Source organism: Xyrauchen texanus, chromosome 9 (assembly GCF_025860055.1).
Source record: "Xyrauchen texanus isolate HMW12.3.18 chromosome 9, RBS_HiC_50CHRs, whole genome shotgun sequence".
Lineage (NCBI taxonomy): Eukaryota > Metazoa > Chordata > Actinopteri > Cypriniformes > Catostomidae > Xyrauchen > Xyrauchen texanus.
The window spans coordinates 22053569-22074800 of record NC_068284.1 but is presented as its reverse complement, the minus strand read 5'-3'; the positions used below and the strand labels follow the sequence as shown (position 1 = coordinate 22074800).

General features: G+C 37.0%; 1 pseudogene; it reads left to right on the top strand.

Annotated features, from left to right (window-relative positions):
- Positions 1–584: 584 nt before the first annotated feature.
- Positions 585–12179, top strand: LOC127648686 (inhibin beta A chain-like; annotated as a pseudogene).
- Positions 12180–21232: the final 9053 nt, after the last annotated feature.

The following is a 21232-nucleotide window of genomic DNA, read 5'->3' as shown; positions in this document are numbered from 1 at the left end:
TAATTCTATATGATCACCAAGTTAAGTGAACTTAATTACACAAGTTTTGGAGATCCCATTACTCAATTCAAGTTTACTCAATCAACTGATTAAAGCCAACTTATTGGGGTTTTCAGTGCAACAGTTTTGTTTTGTGGTATATTTGTGGTATATGTATGTAATGTGCCTTTCTTCCTTACGTACTGTCTTTTTCAAGGAAAAGTGTGTTCATAATTATGTGTGCCTAAGAGAGCGTTAATGAGTTGCTGTGTGTTTACACGTGTTATGCACACAGATAGCTATGATAATCATGTTGACCCCTGTGCTTTTCCTCCCCAGGAGGTTATTCCACCACACAGTCAGCCAGCCTGCACAACAGGTGCCGATGAAGTGATGGCAGGAGAGAGTGAAAAGAGAAAGAGAGCATGTAAGAGTAACTTGCATTTCTCTAGAGAAAAATCGGTACACACGTTACTGGATGAATCACTGAGGAGAGAGAGTGAGGGAGGCAGATGAAAAAGTCAGTGAGTCAGTATTGAGATAGTAATAAAGTGAGAGGGAGGGATGAAGAGGAGGAAGGTATAATTACAGGGAGAGAAGGAGAGAGGGTACACACAATGAGAAGCCAGAAAAGAGATTGCGAGTCAGAGGACTAACCCTGCCCACTTTCCACTAAACCATTCAACTCCAGCACAGTGCGCTTTGCTCTGCTCTGTTCTGTCAGGTTTCTCCAGAGCTCTGCTGCACAGCACACAGCAGCCCAGACGAGCACCAGGAGCTACACGCTTCACAGGAGTTGCCTACAGCTGATAAACTGCAGCTCAACTACAGGAGCGTATATATTTATATATACCTGCAGGGGAACCATCAGCTCTTCTTTCAGCTCTTGAACTTTATCAACATGACTGCTCCATTCAGATAAGGATTATTTTGGACTGGCCCCTATTTCTCATATTGATTTGACCAGTAAGCCAGAGCGCTGACTGTGATCTGTTGGCAGTGGAGCAGGACAGATTGCGTGAAGCCGATACTGAGGTGTGAGTTTGCCGTCACTCAGGATGTCCTCTTTCACGCTGATGACAGGGGTGCTTATCCTCTCCGGCTGTTTATCAGGTGGTTGCTCCCCCACGCTGGCCGAGACACTTGTGACGAGCACAGAGGGGCAGCACCTGCAGCAGCAGGAAGTCGGGTCTCTGGAGGGTGATCCCGTGACCCCCTGTCCCTCCTGTGCTCTAGCCCAGAGACAGGGAGACTCGGTGGGCTCGGAAGAGCAGACTGACATGGTGGAGGCAGTCAAGAGGCACATCCTCAATATGCTGCATCTAAACGCCCGTCCCAACATCACACACCCGGTGCCCCGCGCCGCCCTGCTCAATGCCATACGTAAGCTGCATGTAGGACGGGTGGGTGAGGATGGCACGGTGGAGATGGAGGGCGAAGGAGGGGTGCTCGGACAGCACAGGGAGCTACCTGAGGAACAGCCCTTTGAGATCATCACCTTTGCAGAGCCAGGTGAGTTGCCTTTCACTGCCTGTGTACTAATGCAGGCTTATAAGTCTTTGCTTAAGAGGAATTTATCTAACATGACATATTAATAATCTGCTCAAGGTGCTAAGTAATGAGCTGCCACACCTGTTGATCGAGACAGACGAGAAACGGTTAAGTACAATAAATCTTAATTATTATGACTTTTAACACCTTTTATTGGTAACACTATAATAAATTTCATTAATACATTAATCATTGTTATATTATATATTGATTAACAGATCATTAAGCACTGTAGGTAACTTCTATGTGCTACTTGTGGTAACGACTAAATTGACTGGTTTTATTCAAGTCAAAAATATTATTTAAAATGTCAATCAACTTAACTACATGAGGTTACACCAACAAAATTCATTTAAGGTTTAGATCAAGTATAAATACCTCCTTAAGTAACAATTGTGCGTATCCACTTTTTCCAGCGTACATGTGGAAATATATTTTCACACATTCACGTTCATGACTGAACATTTAACTTTTCTCTGATCTGTTAAACTTTATATAATGCTTGTTTATGGTGCATTAATGAAGGCTATATATTATAAGGTTTTTATCTAAATGTATGCCTCTGTTTAGTTAAATGGGTAAAAGGTCATTGTTTTCAGTTTGTAATCTGTTTGAGCGGACACATATTTTGCCTTGTTAGCTGAAAACCACTATGCATGGTTTCCTTGTTAAGATATGCACAGAAAATGCTTGCAGTAGATATAATGTACAGTGGATGTCACCTTAAATGGCTCCACTCAGACTACCGTTTCCAAGGAGTGCTTTTAAAAAGCACTCAGGTAGGTGTTAGCGGAGGTCTGTGAGAGATACAGGGAGTCGATGTGAGGGGAACATATGCTCTGCAGCTGTCGAATATTAACACTCTGACTGTGCACTGCTGTGGGAGGCTCTTGGTGCCGTGCTACTGAGGTCAAATAAGGAAATGATGCAGCTATTGAATGTTGCCACTTAAACATCTTTGGTGCTGCCTAATAATGGCAAACTGACACTTTTGTTTACCAAAGTTAATTTACCAAATCATTTTCAAAATGAGTTGAAAACAGAAAGGTTCAAAGTTGTAACATGCAAAGTTGTAACAATTTGGACATGGTATGCTTCCAAACAATGCTAACTATTCACATAAATACATCAGTCATTCATTTTTACTGTTATACAGACCAACTGCTCATGTTATTGTGCTCTGTCGCACATCTAATGATCTGCCACTATTGTGCTTTTTTTATGGTGGATCAGAAAAACTACAATCATGCAAATAATTCTTATTGAATTCTTCTTTGGCGCTACAAGTAACAAACACTATATCCTGCTTGGTACAATGGACTAAATTTGGGATGGGAAGATCCACATGTACATTCCATTTTTAATTGGTTCCTCATGACTTATTTATAACAATGTCACTGATCCACAAATCAGCATGACACTGCTGTAAAAAAGCTAACAACATTTATCTGAATGGGGTACAGTGTGCCACAGAAGCGGATGGACGAAACAGCACACCAATCTCATGGCATTCTTGTTCTTTTTTGCACAAACAATAAAGCAGTGTTTCTAAACATAACAAGGCTGACCTATCTTTAGAACACCATTGTAGTCCATGATGGCAGTCACATGTGTTTCTTATATACAGATTGACCACCAACATTCCCGCTGTGTTCCATCCATGCTTACTGGGACGAGTTCTGTGGCATGTTAATTGCAGCTATCATCGAGTACAAAAAGGAGTCCGAAATCATGTGACCGCACTGTCTTTTGTGCCTGTTTGCTTACATAAATGTGCATAATGCCTCCTATGCTATAAATAGATCTTTTGAATGAACCTTAGATTAAAAAAGGACCCTCTAAGCCTTTATGAGATTGCAGGGGTGTTAATGATGCACCAGGGCCTGAAAAGAGGATGGGGTGGTTTATCCCATACAAAACCCACAGGGCTGTTAGCTGGCCATAATTGCTCCATTCATCAAAATATGGGGCCCAGTAAATTACTCTGGGCTGCTCTGTTGGTGTGTGGAATGGTCAGAGTTTCTTTGAAAGTATATTAGTGCAACAGTGAGACAGATTTGGTCAGAGTGAACAAGAGACTCAACAAATGTTTGAAAAGAGGAAAAAACATCAGTTATGGCATTCCATTGCCAGTTTTGGTCTTCTTAGAGAGGGAGGGAAATATGCTTCATTTACAGATGTTCTCTCAGGCTTGCAAAGGCCTTCAAACTCAAATTCTTCTATTGATGCTGTCTGGATTTTCAATGTGAGAGTGAGAGAGCTTCTCGTAGATGACACAGGAAGGATTAAGGTTAATCGTACCAGCTCTTCTCTCGCATGCAATGGCGTATTTCGGCATGGGCATCCGGCCAGAGTGGCATCTTGCTGGTGGCGGCATGAGGTGTCCCCACACGCCCTGAACTCCAACAGCCATCTCATTTACAATCAGACCCCTTTGTAACCCCTTTTCACTATAAATCTTGACATCTGCAGGCTCATCGGTGCGATCATGAGAGAAGCTTGATTACGCTTCCTTGTCCTTGGCACATGCAAAGAGCACTGGATTTAAACACTGGAGTCGTGTGGGTTACCGTTATGCTGCCTTTATTTAATTTTTGGAGCTTGAAAGTTTTGGACTCTATTGACTTACATTGTCTGTAGAAAACAGATCATATATCCAAACTATATTTGTTTGTTTCTGCAGAAGAAAGAAATTCATACAAGTTTGAGATGGCAACATGGGTGAGTAAATGATGAGAAAATTGTCATTTTTGGGTTAACTATTCCTTTAAGCGCTCATGGTGCCCCTGCTTGCTGCAATTTTGAGATATAATATAGTGAGATATGTGATAATTGTGAGATATAGCAATATTCACTTTTAAGATCAACATCAATTTTACCTGCAATGGTTTATTTCCAGGTGTTTCTAATCTGGAGGGCCCTGACAGTCAGATGCCCCATTGGCCAAATCATCCATCCTTCGATTTATTTATAAATAGAAAAGACTGATTATTTCAACTTCTGACCCCTGTGGCATTTCACACCTGAGGCTTTATTTTTAGGGAAATGACAGGTGATAGCTTTGTGTATTGTAACAGACAAAACAGTGCAAGACCGTATTATAGGTAAATGCAAGATAACACTAGATTATGTTTGGAATATCTTTTGTGCTGTGGTCATCTGATAATTGTTTCTTCTATTGTGACAGTGATCAGGAATTGTTATGTCACCTTTACATTCTGGTACAACAATAAATCTGACTACACTGAGACATCTTGTTAAGACCAGTTTTGCGTGGGTTCTCTTTTATCGGGCACAAAAGCGATCAAAGATATGACATCAAATTGTGAAAGCCCTTGGTGTAAGGTGTCTAGACCAGAACTCGGTAAGGGGTTACAGAGTGATCTCAAGTCTCATCTCTCGTCAGATATCTCGAGTGTTTTGTCTGTTCAAAGTCAAGGTCAGGTTTATTGTCATTTTTACACATTGCAGAGTAATAGACAAAATTGGTCCTTCAGGAAACTACAGTGCAAAATTTTACATACATCCAAGTATATGACACAGTGTCGATATGTAGCAAATCTGTCGAGACTATATTTTACATACAGTTTAATTACAAATATTATGAAGTATTAACATTATTTACTATATAATAAAGTATAAACAGTGCTGGTAGATTACTTCAATTGCAGTCCGATACTGATTACAAATTGCAAGACGTGCAAACAGTAATGTAATCTCTTGTATTCTGTTTTTTAGCTAATATAATCTGATTATTTTTGGATAACCTCTAACCTAACATAACCTTGATAATCTGTACTATTTTGATGTAATGTTGCTTAAATGCATTTAAGAAAACTTACTTAATAGATCAAAATATGAGAAATGATATTTTTTAAATTTGTTTCACTCACCATTTTGGCAAAAATGGCCAAAAGATTAATTATTCTTATTTAGAAAAATATATTTTTTTAAATAATTGTCTTCCAGGTTTAACATTTTTAGTATCAGTAATACGTGATGGTTACTGGTATGATGTAGTCATAATAGTTCGCTTCTATACATCAGCAGCGGTAGCCTCATTTGGAATGAACATTTTTAAATATAAAAAAAAAGAATTATGTGAATTAATAAATTATGTACAATTTACTGCCATTGCCTAATTAATATGTAATCATATAATCCATAAAAAATAACTGTTATCCGATTATGAGTATTTAAAAATGTAATTTAACCTAATTAAAAGTACTTAATTTTTGTCATCTGATTACATAATCCAGATTATACAGTATATAATCTGTTACTACCCAGCACTGAGTATAAACATTATTAAGAATCATTGCATGGACATAAAACTAAGCAAACAATTCTATGTGGTCAAGTAGTCATGCTCATTTGTGTACAAGGCAGATTATTCACAACTGATTTTATTGCAAATGTGTTATTTCCGATCTTGTCCTTTCTCTTTTTTTAAGATTGATATTACATTGCCAGAGACACAACTACAGCAAACCTTTAACAGATAATACAGATACAGAATAGTAACAACATGATAAGCATGTCCAAATAAGAGGAATAAGTCAGTGTGGAGAGACATATGCCCATGAGTTTACATGACAGTGCCTTAAAAATACAGTGCCACTTAAGAGCTTCCAAATAGCCCTCCTCACTCAGAGCCGTCACCTCAGAGGAGAGACACGTGGCATGCATTTAAACCTACAAGAAAGACCACAAAACCACAGTAAACTGACTCAAGAACTAAATGGCAGTGCCAGAAGAGCAGACACCTTTTAATATATGGAAAGAAAGGCCAACTCTTTATACATCGTCACACACAGCAGCTCTTGTTCAAGTTAAGAGGTGTTCTGATAAGAGATCAGGTTGGATAACGACGCAGACAGATAGAAGCCGCATTCGGCTTGAAATACAATGTAGAAACCAGTGCTGCAGTGTTTCTTCCACCGAAAAGACTGGTCATCGGTAGTTTGATAAAATATTTCAGACATATATGGCAGTACATGTTTCTTTCCCATTCACCTGCGTTTTACTGAGCAGTGTTCTTGAAATGTGTTACTGTCCAGAATTTCCAGTCTCTTCTCTCAACACTAGAGATTGACTGATATTCTAAAAATTGTTTTACCAATACCATACTGATTATTTTAAACCATATAAGCAATTTTAATTAATGGTTTTATTTCAGATTTTTTTTACACAGTAAATAAATCAGCATTGGACTACAAGAATAACAATTTATTAAACGTTAATTTTATTTAATTATTAAAGTTAAAAGTAAATTGTATTTAATATAATTAGTATAATTGTTGTTATTTATGCCAAGGGGTTTTACGATTCTGTGACAAATAAAATTTGTATCTGTTTTGGACAGTTTCTTTATATTTTCATCTGTTTTGGAATATGTGTAATGGTTAAGCATAAAGCACTGTGTTTCTCACTTAAGAATGAATGGACACTTGAAACAGAGGGAGGGCAATTCACATTAGTGTGGTGGCAGTCCATTGAACACTAAGCTGTTTGTTTGACAGTTTAATCCACAGTGTAAGGGAATATTGGCATGAAACATTTCAATTTAACTTAAAGGAATAGTTCCCCCAAAAATTTAAATTCTCTCATAAGTTATTCACCCTCATTCATCCCAGATGTCTTCTGCTGAACACAAATTAAGATTTTTGCAAGAATATCCTAACTCTGTAGGTCCTTTCAGTTTAAGTTAATGGTGGCCAGAACTTTGAAGCTCCAGAAATCACATAAAGGAAACATAAAAGTAATCCATAAGACTCCAGGGGTTAAATCCATGTCTTCAGAAAAAAGAAAGTCATACACATCTGGGATGGCATGAGGGTGAGTAAATGATGAGAGCATTTTCATGTACACTACCCCTTTAAAATAGTTCTTCCTGTTATGTGTGAAGTCCATTCAGGGATTTGTGGGAGTTTTCTGACAATGCCAGATTCATTGAAGAGAACTGAGTGACCAGTAAAGTTGCAGGTATTTATTTGCAGACATATTGTCTTTAGGCAGTGGACAGATGACATTGTCATTAATGGCATGACAATCGAGGCACATATGAATAAGATTGCACCAACCCTTCTCATAATGCTTTATTATTCAGTATCATATGAGACGAGTCAGTATAGGGAAACCTGTATTTGTGACATTCAATGAAACATAAGATAAAGTAATAAAAAAAGAGACTTGTCCTTAAATGTTGAAAGCACAATGATTTTTATTTATTTATGGAATTGTAATATATGATGTATGCACCTATTTTTGTAGAATTACCCATTTTTCTGAGATATCCCTGGGCTACTTTGAAGAGCACAAAATATACATTTCTTTAAAAAACAGAGGGTGTTTTCATGTCTATGCTGGCTATCTTCATCTATATCAGATATCAGGATTTATTTAATGTGGACATGATCACTAAAACGTTGAATTAATAGCTTTTCTGCCTAAGAGGGGTTGGCAGAGAGTAATTTAAGAGAGTTGATATCTTAGATCTGTAAATCAGCAGTGGTTACTGATGCTGAGCTGGCTTATAGCAGACAGTCATGTGCAAGTTATAGGGAGGGCCCTTGTCATAACATAACAGGCTTTATGTACACAAATGGAGAACCAGGATTTTAGGTGCAGGAAATGTTCTAATGGACTGAGGCTAGGTGTTGACGAAGGACTGCAGATGGGTGAACTGGACAGCAAAATGAACATATTCTCTCACACTGTAAGAGAGAGAGAGAGAGAGATGGTGGGGTATTTTTTAAGAGACATTTATTTTTTTAATAAAAAGTGTTCCTTATTCTGTTGAGCTGTTTATCATCGGTCTCAATTTAATTACAGTATGCTAAGGATAGAGAATAAATTTTCTGCTAAAAATTAAAGCTGAAGTGTGTACACACACAAAAAAAAGGAAAATGCTCTATTTAGAATACTAAACCAGTAGGCCTACACTTGAAATCAACTTAATAAATGTATGTTTGAGATGAGATCATAATTATATTGCATACATTTCAAGTGATATTCAGTGCAGTCAATTAATGCAACACAATTCTTCAGCATTTGGTCTCACCTTAATTTCATTGTGTACAATCTATCTATGTTCACATAATCCACATGTGCTGGGACCATGTGAATAATATTTGTTGCATCAATGTATTGATGAAACCGAGCAGGGGATTTCTAGTTCTCAGCATGCTTTGCATTAGACTGGATTGGGAGAGTAAATGTTAAAATGAAGTGTTATTTTAATGTATTTCTACACAAATTGAAACAAGTAGGAGACTTGTTAGTGTTTATCCTTACAAAAATGTTAACTAGCTGCAAATTTAGCTTTTGATTCACTGCAAATGTTTGTCAGAAGTTTGCAGCTCTTCGCCGGAAGTGATGAACCTCCGGCAAACCTTTGGCAACAATGGACAATTTGCTGCAAACCTCATTTGCATGTGAAAATGATCAGTGGCGAATTTGCTGCAAGTTTACAGAATGAATAGTCACGAACTCTCGATCGATTTTCATAAGGGTAATGTTCTGTTATGTTGGGATTTAGAGGAGTTTCTGTCAGGTTAAATTTTTTTTTAATGTTACCATTGTGGAGCTAATGCTTAGGCTGAGGTTGGGACATTAATGCTGAAAAATCATTATGTATTGCTTTTCTTATGAAGAAAATACTGAGATAATCAGTTTAATGACCGACTGAGGATCTGTAAGTTCTCAGCAACACCATTCTTGTTATACAGTAGAAAAGTATATTTGTATTATGCAAGTAGAGTATATTTTATAATATATGAGTAGAGCCTACATTTTAATTTAATATCAAACGAAACTAATTTTCATTATGTGAAACCAATGTCCACAGTTAAATTAAGTTAAACCAACAAAAAAAAAAAAAATCTGTGTAATGTTTTTCAATATGTTGATACTTTTTCCTATCCCATCTTAATATGCACAGACAACCATAAGGGGTCCTTCATCCAGAACACATTTTTCAATACAACTGTGCTGTTTTTCATTTGTTTTCCAGTAGACCGTTGCCATGTCTTGCTGTTTGTAAGCGTCTTGTGTAGGATCGCCATTATTTTTGAAAGCATTGTCAAGTTAAAAAGAACTTCAACTGTTAAAAAATGCAACTTGGTTCTACTCTATTTATGGCGCTGCATGCTAACGTGTTTGCGCTATCAAAACAGTACTCTGTTTGTTTGATCATCAGAACAAGCCTGACACAGCAACTACAAATAGCGTGATTTTGAGATGGATCTTTGTCAGTTTTATTATCAATGACGGGGCTAGAGTTTGGGAAACTTGTTTAAAAACTTTTTAAAGTTATAATATTTGGGGGGCCTGGGTAGCTCAGCGAGTATTGACGCTGACTACCACCCCTGGAGTTTGCGAGTTCGAATCCCAGGGTGTGCTGAGTGACTCCAGCCAGGTCTCCTCTGCAACCAAATTGGCCCAGTTCTAATTTTTGCAGTTCAGTTTGGTGACTCTATTGGCACAGAACTTACACTTAAGCTTCAAATCACATGAAGTTAACAATGCAGTACCAGTCTTAACATTAAAATAACCAATTGCTTCTCTTCTTTGCCACAGGTGATGTCCCTGATGTCGTGAAATTTGACATTTCCAAGGAAGGCAGCACTCTGACTGTGGTGGAGCAGGCCAATGTGTGGCTGTTTCTTAAGGTAGCCAAGGGCAACCGAGGAAAGGGCAAGGTGTCCATCCAGCTACTGACAAAGGGAATGCTGACCCAAGCTCTGCTAATGGGCCTCCAGAGTTGGTTGTGTCTGAGAAGACAGTGGACACACGGCGCAGTGGCTGGCACACACTACCCGTGCCTCACACAGTGCAGGACCTGCTGGGCGGGGACAGAAGCTTGCTCAGTCTGCGCATTTCCTGTCCAATGTGTGCCGAAGCCTGCGCCACACCCATCATGGTGTCTGCGGAGGGCAACAAGGGCAGGGAGAAAGAGCAGTCTCACCGACCCTTCCTCATGGTTGTCCTCAAGCCATCTGAAGAGCACCAGCACCGGCGCAACAAGCGTGGCCTTGATTGTGACGGCAAAATCCGCATCTGCTGTAAACGACAGTTCTACGTCAACTTTAAAGACATTGGATGGAGCGACTGGATCATTGCTCCATCTGGATATCATGCAAACTACTGTGAGGGGGACTGCCCCAGTCATGTGGCCAGCATCACAGGCTCTGCCCTCTCCTTCCATTCCACAGTCATAAATCATTATCGAATGCGTGGTTACAGCCCCTTTAACAACATCAAGTCATGCTGCGTGCCCACACGCCTACGGGCCATGTCCATGCTCTACTACAATGAGGAGCAGAAGATCATTAAGAAAGACATTCAGAACATGATAGTGGAGGAGTGCGGCTGCTCATAAGACTCCTGATAAACAGTTCTGAACTATCTTGAATGTTGGTACAAAGCACATATCTCAGAGGATTGGCAACTGTGTTCAACCACAAACTGCAAAAATGGGCAACTTGTTTGTTTTTAGGTCATTTCACTAGGACTCTAAGTATTGGAATGGTCTTTGTGGCACTTTCATATATAAATGAAGCACGAGAATAAAGCATAATATATTTTTTATTGAAGGGAGACAGAGACTGATTCTCTACACTGCAATAAAGAGACAATTATTCGGAATTGTGGAATTCTATATTCTGAAAAAAAGAACAATGCGACTCTATGCAAGTCAAGTATTATTACTGGATTTTGTTCCTTTTTTATTATTTGTCTTTTATCTTTTGGTTTTGTTGTTTTTATTGTCAATCCTTTCTTAAAAAAAGTAATTGTTTTAGTACATCTTAAAAAAGTAGTTTGTTGTTGTTTTTTTGTTGTTTTGTTTTTTCAAAAATACTTGAACAAAAAATAGTTTGACCAGCTGCTGGAGCCAAACTACATTATTATTATTTGTATTATTATATTATGAATTACCTATTATTATTATTATTATTATTATTATTATTATTATTATCCTCCTAAACATTATGAATGTTGATGAAAAGAAATATGAATTTGCACTACGCCAATATTTCTACAATGTTAGCCCAGAGTGGGATGGGCTGCATTCCAGTTGCCATATCAGAGAGTAGAACTATATGCATTTGGAACTTACCCATATAGTAAACCAAAGACCATAAACATCCCATTCTCAGAGCAAATGCCCAGCTCTGCGAATTTATTGAAATTAGCAACAACAGTGTATAGACAATATAATGCACCATTAACTAAATATAGCACATAATATAACTTGTTTGTTTGTTTGTTTTCCTGAAACAGCCTCTTTATGTTTAATTTTTACTCTATATGTTTCAAAAGTGTTTGTCTCAACCAATGTATAACAAAGGTCTTAGAATTTGAACTGAAAACCTAGACCTCAAACGCTATTTCAACAGAAATATTCAGTAAAGGGGGTGGCAAAAAATGACCTGGCAATGGAAGTTTGCTTCCGTCAGGGGCAAAGTTCAAGACACTAAAGGAAGCTTTTGGATATAAAAAGAAACTTGCTCTGTTTTATGTAGAGTTATACAACATATTGTGATATGTTGCTATGTTGTACAAATCAGAATATGTGCTTGTTATGTTTTATATCTAATTTATTTTGCAGCATATTCTTTGCTTCACTATTAAAGCTAAATTGTATAAATACACCATTTGGTCAACAATGTGTATTTACTATACCATATGATAAGCTGTCTGCCATATTTTCAACACTAAAATCAAGCTAGTTTGGCTTTCTTGTTTTCACTGAATATAGTCGAATTATAATTTCACAGAGGCCAATCAAAGCAGATGCTGTGCGAACTTGTGAAAACTCCTAAAGACCCTTGTTTGCTCTCATTTTAGCCACACAGCAGCTGTTTAAAGGGGGATTTTAACTGTAAGGAATCAGAACAACAGCTTTTGTCATCTGAGATCACCTCGCATGATCAGAAAATGCTTAATGTTTACTCTGTTGCACACACCCAGTGGAAGGAACTGTGCTACTTGGGCTGGAAAATTACAGGTAAAAATGCATTAAAAATTATTCCTTTTCATTCTGAAAATGTTACCCACAAAAAGCTGTAGCTGTACTGTAGCAACAGTAATTATTGTTACTAACTCTAAAGTGGCACATTTTTCAAACTTTTCAGTGGAAGTCTGAAACTCATAAACTTACAATTTTAAGTATATTTAGTTTAAAGTAAAGTCTGGTTACATCAGTTTTGGTGTACCTTGGAATAAATCACACATTATTGAAATCTCTTTCGAAACTTGTTTTTCACAATGACCATTCAACTCTGTTGACAAAAATGTCTGAGGTTAAAGGTTATTGCAAAATGAGTAATAATGGCCTTAAGGCGCGGTCACAGATACCTTTGCATGCCAAAATCCTCAGGAGAAATACAGTAATTTTAATGGGAATCTGCGCAGTCATGAATTTTCGTCGCATTGACCAGTATGAAATTTCTTGGTGTGGCATTGACCTCTGTGTGGGCGGTGCTTCGTACACAGCTACACTGAATATTCACAATGGACAAGGATATAATTTTAGCAGCGAGTTTGTTTTCAACTTCACTCTGCCAGAGTATGAAGTGCAGCATTAAAAAAATTCATTTAGACTTATCCTCCTTTTATATTTTTATTTATCAAGGTGACAGGCACTTGCAATGGAAGTTAATGAGGCCAATTTTTGGACATTAAACAACTTACTGTTTCAAAGGTTTAGCCACAAGATGTAAACAGTATGTGTGTTAACATGATTATAACATGTGTGATAAAATCACTTAACCGTTTCTGTGTAAAGTCATAGCCAATTTTACAACTTTATTGCCACGAGGATGTAGTCAGCAAACCTTAAACCCCTAAAATGACTAAAGATGATGACTTAAACACCTTTAAAGCTCAAATGAATTATTATTTATTTATCATGAAGTATTACAATTTTAACAAAGAATTCATTTGCTTTAATAAATTTTTTTTATTGAGAATATATATATATATTTTTCATTTTATAAAAAATAAAAAAATCAAACGAAAAACCCATGAACCTGTCTAAAATTTATTGGGTTAAGGAACAACTGATGACAGACTGTTCAATTGTTTAAAAATAATCTAGCTCGATACAGCTCAAGCCTTCTTTGCTAATTCGAAAACGTCACTTTAGAACTAACAATGGAGGATGCGCTGCTTTTCGGCTTAGGAGTAAAAAGGTTGTGTGTGCTCCCTTGTGAGGGAGCGTTAGGGCTCTTTTTTTTTTTTTTTTTGCCAAAATTTAAATAATTGTAGGATATTTTACATATTATTTTGACATTCTTAACCGATTTACTTTAACCAATGACTTTTAATGTGTTATTTTGTTGTGGTAGCCTGTAGGCCTCATTGAAATAACTGCAATAATTTGGCGAAGTGATATGGGACTGTTATGCATCCTGGATCTACGTTATAGCCGTTCCTTTTCTTGAAAAGTAATTGTACACCTTAGAACGTCCATCAACCAATCAGAATCAAGCATTCAACAGACCCGTGGTATAAATGTATATACAGCAAATATGTCAAATGTGAAATATATATATATATATATATATATATATATATATATATATATAAATTGGCTTTATAGTCCTCACATTAACTTACAAAATGTATATTAGGATAAGTTTCTTGCTGGCACTAAGAATGGAATTTAATGGTAACTTGATGTTAGATATGTATTTAAATTAATAGGTGTCATTAATGTTCCTTTCATTAGGCTACTAAGAAAATTGTTAATACTTAACCCTACCAATAACTTCTGTTTGAACCATGTGATCAGCAAGATTTTGATTAAATGATTCCCTCAAATATGATGTATGAAAGATTAAATCATAAATAAACATTGTTTTTAAAGGGGTTAGTGTCACTAACATTGAGATGAGTTTAAAAGTGAGTCAAAGACAAATACAACTTTTTAGTAAAAAATAAATAAACTGAGAAATTAGGTAGCAATTAAAACGGATAGAATGGTGATGAATGGAGTCATGCAAATTGGTTGATAGTCAAATAGAAAAAACAATCTTTGTACTAGACACTAAACAAAGTTAGTCTATCAAATAATGTGACAAAGTTCACTATCTGTGATTTTTCCTGTTAATTATTTCTTTAGTAGTCATGGGCACTCAAATAGCGTTTCCTGAGAATGGGCCAAAACAATCAAAGACAAGTGACAGCTGAAATTAACCAACCAGGTGTCTCAGTTAGATAACGCAGGACTGCTGACCATTATAAGCCACTTTAGCATTGAATTGGTTTCTTTGACTCATTTGTGTAGTATTTTATTGTAAATGAGTTAATATCAGCTAGCAACTACTGCAAATAGTAGTGGGGAAAAATCAATTCATTAATCAATTATTTAAAATACTATTTCTATTCGTAGTTAATATGTGTATTAACAGTATGTGGGTTCTATTTAACATAGTCAAAGCATGAAAGCCCTTAAATCAGAGATCTGTGCACTTCATAGAGGGACCTTGTCAGCACACTGGCTTGCTGTGTCAGGACATGAGATGTGACCCAGGAGTAGAAAGGTAATTACCGCTATCATCACTCAGCAAATAAAACCCCCACAGGTCCTGTGATAAAGAGCCTCTCTCAGAGGAGGACATAATCTCTTCCCCATAAAACCTTCATGCCATTTAGAGCACAGCAATAGAACACATAGCTGCCTCTGCTGATTCATTACTAATCATGATTTGAAATCAATCTCTCACCATGGTGCGCAACGAAATGTTCATAGATCATATGCATATCAACCTACATGGAAATGGCCAACCAATCATATTACTTTTCCTGTCCTATTGCTGTCTTCCATATAATTACTGTGAGGAGTACCTTATTATGACTTCTATTTTTAAAGGTCAATGAGAAATTTAAACATATTCAAGGTCAACTCTTCAAGTAAAAATGTACAGCGATGTTCTCTGAGCTTTAATTATCAGCCTATATACACAAACAAAGGCTTTTATACTAATACTGCTTTTGAAATGATGCTGGTGACTTATCTAATGTGTCATGCATGCATTCAAGCCTTTATAATACCATAAATGGCACAGTTGCAAATTCTCTAAACATAGTATTTCAGTGCAAAAACCTACATCTTATTCACTAACCACCAGCAAAGCAATTAAACCAGCTGCTAAATGCACTACAATAGCACTGTGCCAGGAGTTTTTAAAGTAAGTCTTTGTCATTCTTTTCAGTACAAACATACGTCCTATGGAAGTATATTAACAACAAATGTCTTTGAAACAAAAAAGCACGCTAAAGTGCACTAACTGAAAAATAAACGCATTGCAATAACAGTGCTTGCATTTTTGGGGGAATGCAATTTCATATGGTTGTATATTTATTTGTACTGAATTTTATCATTAAAAATTAAATAATAAATATTCAGCTTGAAAATTCAGTATTTATTTGTACTGAATTTTATCATTAAAAATTCAATAATAAATATTTAGCTTGAAAATTCTGTAATAAAAAAATATTTTTTATTAGATTTGATCTTTATTATTCAACACGTAATATTCGGTCCATAATATTTCACTTAGCTAATTCTCTTCTAAAATTTCAGTGGTTAAAATTTGGTTGGAAATTCAACCTTGTACCACATAGTGGTAAAGCCTATATATATATATATATATATATATATATATATATATATATATATATATATATATACACTGAATATATATACACTCACCTAAAGGATTATTAGGAACACCTGTTCAATTTCTCATTAATGCAATTATCTAATCAACCAATCACATGGCAGTTGCTTCAATGCATTTAGGGGTGTGGTCCTGGTCAAGACAATCTCCTGAACTCCAAACTGAATGTCAGAATGGGAAAGAAAGGTGATTTAAGCCATTTTGAGCGTGGCATGGTTGTTGGTGCCAGACGGGCCGGTCTGAGTATTTCACAATCTGCTCAGTTACTGGGATTTTCACGCACAACCATTTCTAGGGTTTACAAAGAATGGTGTGAAATGGGAAAAACATCCAGTATGCGGCAGTCCTGTGGGCTGAAAATGCCTTGTTGATGCTAGAGGTCAGAGGAGAATGGGCCGACTGATTCAAGCTGATAGAAGAGCAACTTTGCCTGAAATAACCACTCGTTACAACCGAGGTATGCAGCAAAGCATTTGTGAAGCCACAACACGCACAACCTTGAGGCGGATGGGCTACAACAGCAGAAGACCCCACCGGTACCACTCATCTCCACTACAAATAGGAAAAAGAGGCTACAATTTGCAAGAGCTCACCAAAATTGGACAGTTGAAGACTGGAAAAATGTTGCCAGGTCTGATGAGTCTCGATTTCTGTTGAGACATTCAGATGGTAGAGTCAGAATTTGGCGTAAACAGAATGAGAATATGGATCCATCATGTCTTGTTACCACTGTGCAGGCTGGTGGTGGTGGTGTAATGGTGTGGGGGATGTTTTCTTGGCACACTTTAGGCCCTTTAGTGCCAACTGGGCATCATTTAAATGCCACGGCCTACCTGAGCATTGTTTCTGACCATGTCCATCCCTTTATGGCCACCATGTACCCATCCTCTGATGGCTACTTCCAGCAGGATAATGCACCATGTCACAAAGCTCGAATCATTTCAAATTGGTTTCTTGAACATGACAATGAGTTCACTGTACTAAAATGGCCCCCACAGTCACCAGATCTCAACCCAATAGAGCATCTTTGGGATGTGGTGGAACGGAGCTTCGTGCCCTGGATGTGCATCCCACAAATCTCCATCAACTGCAAGATGCTATCCTATCAATATGGGCCAACATTTCTAAAGAATGCTTTCAGCACCTTGTTGAATCAATGCCACGTAGAATTAAGGCAGTTCTGAAGGCGAAAGGGGGTCAAACACAGTATTAGTATGGTGTTCCTAATAATCCTTTAGGTGAGTGTATTAATAATGGACTGAATATTACCTGTTGAATTATAAAGATAAACTTTTTAATTATAAAATTTTGCACAAAATGTTTTCATTTGAAATATTTATAGCTTAAATATAAAATTGCATGCACAAAAATGTAAACACTGTTAATGCAATGCGTTTATTTTAAATTAGTGCAGTTCAGCATACTTTTTATTCGTCATTAAAATACTTCCATACACGTCTTTTCTTTGGAAATTAAGCTTATTATAGATTTATTCACAAAACTGCACAATCTGCCTGGTGCAGTTAACTTCACACTATTACATTTACTAACTTGTCAAATGATCAAATGATTGAGAAAAGTGTTATAAACAGGAATATATATAGATATGCTGTGTAGTCAAGTACACTTTCTGCATTTTAAAGAGATGATGATGATGATGATGATGATGATGGATGCTATGCAGTCCCAGTAAGGTACGCCAGATCGCAGTAGTCTACTACAACTCAGACAGAAAATGTAAATAAACAACACTATCAGCGAGCATAATTCATTCATAGTTAATTCCCCCCACAGTGTTTGTTGGGTCTACTTGTGTTTATAACTCTACATCCTCTGGTAACTTTCACCAGGATTCACAAATGTGATGAACCAAAATAAACATGGAGTTCAAGTTCCTTTCCTGGTGATGAATGTAATAGCTTCCACACAAAAACAAATGCTCCAGAAATATTTAATGTAATCTTCCTTGCCGGAACAAACTCACAGATAGTATTGCTCCTCAATGAGGCTGCCTCAAAAGAGTGACATTGAATATCATCAGTAGACCTTGTGAAATATAAACAACACAGGCATTCCTGCCCTTTATGGACAAAGATTTGGAGAACTCAAGATCCCCCCAACAAGAGAATAAATGCTGAGCAGAGGGTGCTGTATCTAAAGAATTTGTGTGGGTGTTAAACATGATCAGTCCTACTAGATATGTGTTTGGAATGGTGTTTGTATACGTTACAAGGGCTGAAGTGTTTATGTAACACCTCATCTGTCAAAATAAAGACAGGAGCTATGTTCTTCATGCCTTTTACAACTTGAACTCTGTATATACCATCTTTCTGACAGTGTGACACAGTTTAGCCCCATGAATGGCACACGGCGGCCTTGAATCAGGCCAGCGCCCTCCCATTCATATTTACAGAGACTGTCAATGGTGACCGCTTAAGTTAGAGTCAATATTGGCCCAAGTTCCCTGTTCAAGAGTTGTGAAAATTAGTAGCCTCTGTTCAGAGTGTATGCAAATATACAGTGAGCTTAAAAATTGTTTGGACACTTAAGCCAGAATTTGTATCTGTAAGATGTAAATGTATGCATTATACAGTTTAACACCATTTTACACCAATGGAATTTATTTTCAAGAAAATTAGCACAAACAGTTTTCAAGTTGTCAATTAACCAAATACTTTTTGGGGGTACGGTTCATGTATTTTAGACGCCAATAGGCAATCTGGCTGACAAATTGTATTAAAACATGAAATGTAGTGGTTTTATAGCCTGCCCGTTGATCCAACTCTTTGATCTTCTTTTAACAAAGGTTGGTCAAACTTTATCTAAGTGTCCCCAAAGATTAATTTAACATGGTCAAACTTCTGAAACAACAGCTATGAACAGTCAGTAGCAGTATTAACCACCACACAAACCATGCAATTGCGTAGAAAAGCTCTGAAAAAAACACTTGAGGGGTGACATGTCACATGTTGTTCTGTGTATACGTGCGAATACACTGTTATTAGCACTCTCAAAGCAGTTGACGTTGAAGGTCCACCGGGTTGGGTCCGTTTTTCAATTAGGACATTTAGTTCGGGTTTGTAATTTCTGAAAAAAATATACAGGCCTTCCGAACTTGTTTCGCTCACATACTCTTACTCACAGATACGCACGAACGGGTGAGTAAGGGGCCGTTCATACCGAAGGTGTTTTTTGCACGCGTCTGCTCTTTCTCCATTGTTTTCCCGAAACACGTGCTGGACGAACGTCCATACACCACATCTCACTTTTTCTTCAGTGTCTCACAGACTGGCACATTTTTAGACACAGTGTAAAGTTAAAAATAATGTTATGTCTCAAAAATGGATGTCAAAACACATGCTTTCTGTTTCAGTAGTTGTGCTGTGTCTAGATTGTTTTTGTGCAGGTGTCACAAAGATTTAACATTTTGAACAAGTTCAGGTTGCAAAAGAGGTGACTGTTACAATGTACAAAATTATTGCAGATTGTTCTGCACTAAGTAAAGTTTCAGCCCTTTTTCCCCCTGCTTCTGCTCTAGTGTGCTTGAGGGGCCGCCTTACCTTGTATGTCTGCTGTTAAAATACTGTAACGAATGTTGACAACATTGCTAACATAAAATACAGCCTTTTGTAACATGGTGAACAATACATTGCAGCATCAGAATATAAGCGCCTGGTGAAAGCAAATCAAATAAGACAGAAATATATTACTATTGAATACAACAAATCCTCAAAATAATAATAATAATACTGTATTATTTATTGTTGACCAGTTATACATTATACAAATTATAATGTATAACTGGTCAACAATAAATAATTGTTGGGCTATAATAATAAATAAAAACTGAATTCCAAAATGTTAGTGAGTGTAGTAGGTTTTGAACACCCTGTTCATTATTTTTTTTTCTACCAAAATCTTTTTAAATTATATGTAGGTAAATAGTTTTTTTTTCACTGTATTGTGGAAAACTGGAAGACATGCATTAATTATCTTTAACTAGATTTTTATGTTTCAGTAAACATTTGAATGTACTTGGCTACAACAGCTGATAGGATGAATTTAAAATTATAATTTAAAATCATTTATATGTTATTTTTTAAAGGAGACCTATTATTCCCCTTTTTACAAGATGTAATATAAGTCTCAGGTGTCCCCAGAATGTGTCTGTGAAGTTTCAGCTCAAAATACCCCACAAATCATTTATTATACCATGTTGTAAATGCCTCTTTTTGAGTGGAATCAAAAACACGCCATCTCATTAAATGCAAATGAGCTGCTGCTCCCTGCCCCCGACATAGCTCTGGTCTTCGTGAATACAATCAGAGACAATGATAACTTTAGATGCATTAGCCGTGGAATCAGCTAACATGTACATTCGGAAAGGCGATTTGCAAACATTCACAAAATATAAAGTGCAATACTTCAGGATATAAAGCAGGAACACAAACAGTTGATCCTGATCCATGCTTGAGAATCAAACATTTTTTTTTAATCCTGCTTTATATTGACACTCATTCACAAAGCAGTTAAATGATTTGCACAAACATACACACATTTTTGTCCACTGCATCTTCAGGGGCTCTAATGCCGGGAGTACATGAAGACTCTTATGTTAACTTTTACAGCCAACAACAGAACACTTAAGAAGCTGAGACCTTATTCTTCTCACTGTATCTGCTCCAACGTGGAAATAAATGTCGGACTGTGTGTAGATCACTCAGGGGAGGATCTGTGATAATAGGCTGGAGTCCGTCACCAGTTGTGGGCGAGGCCTGCTCTAATGTGATGTCACGTTAGGGCAGAAACAGAAAACATTCATTTTGACACACTGTTTTTGATTAATAGAAATATAAGAATGAGGAGTGGGTGGACTTTTAACTACGTATGGTGGTTGTGTATACACACTGCTGACTCACATTTATGTGCAAACACCATGTAAAAGTGAATTTTGCATAATAGGTCCCTTTAAGGAAATATTTTTAAAAATGGGGCCCAGGATGGTTGGTTGC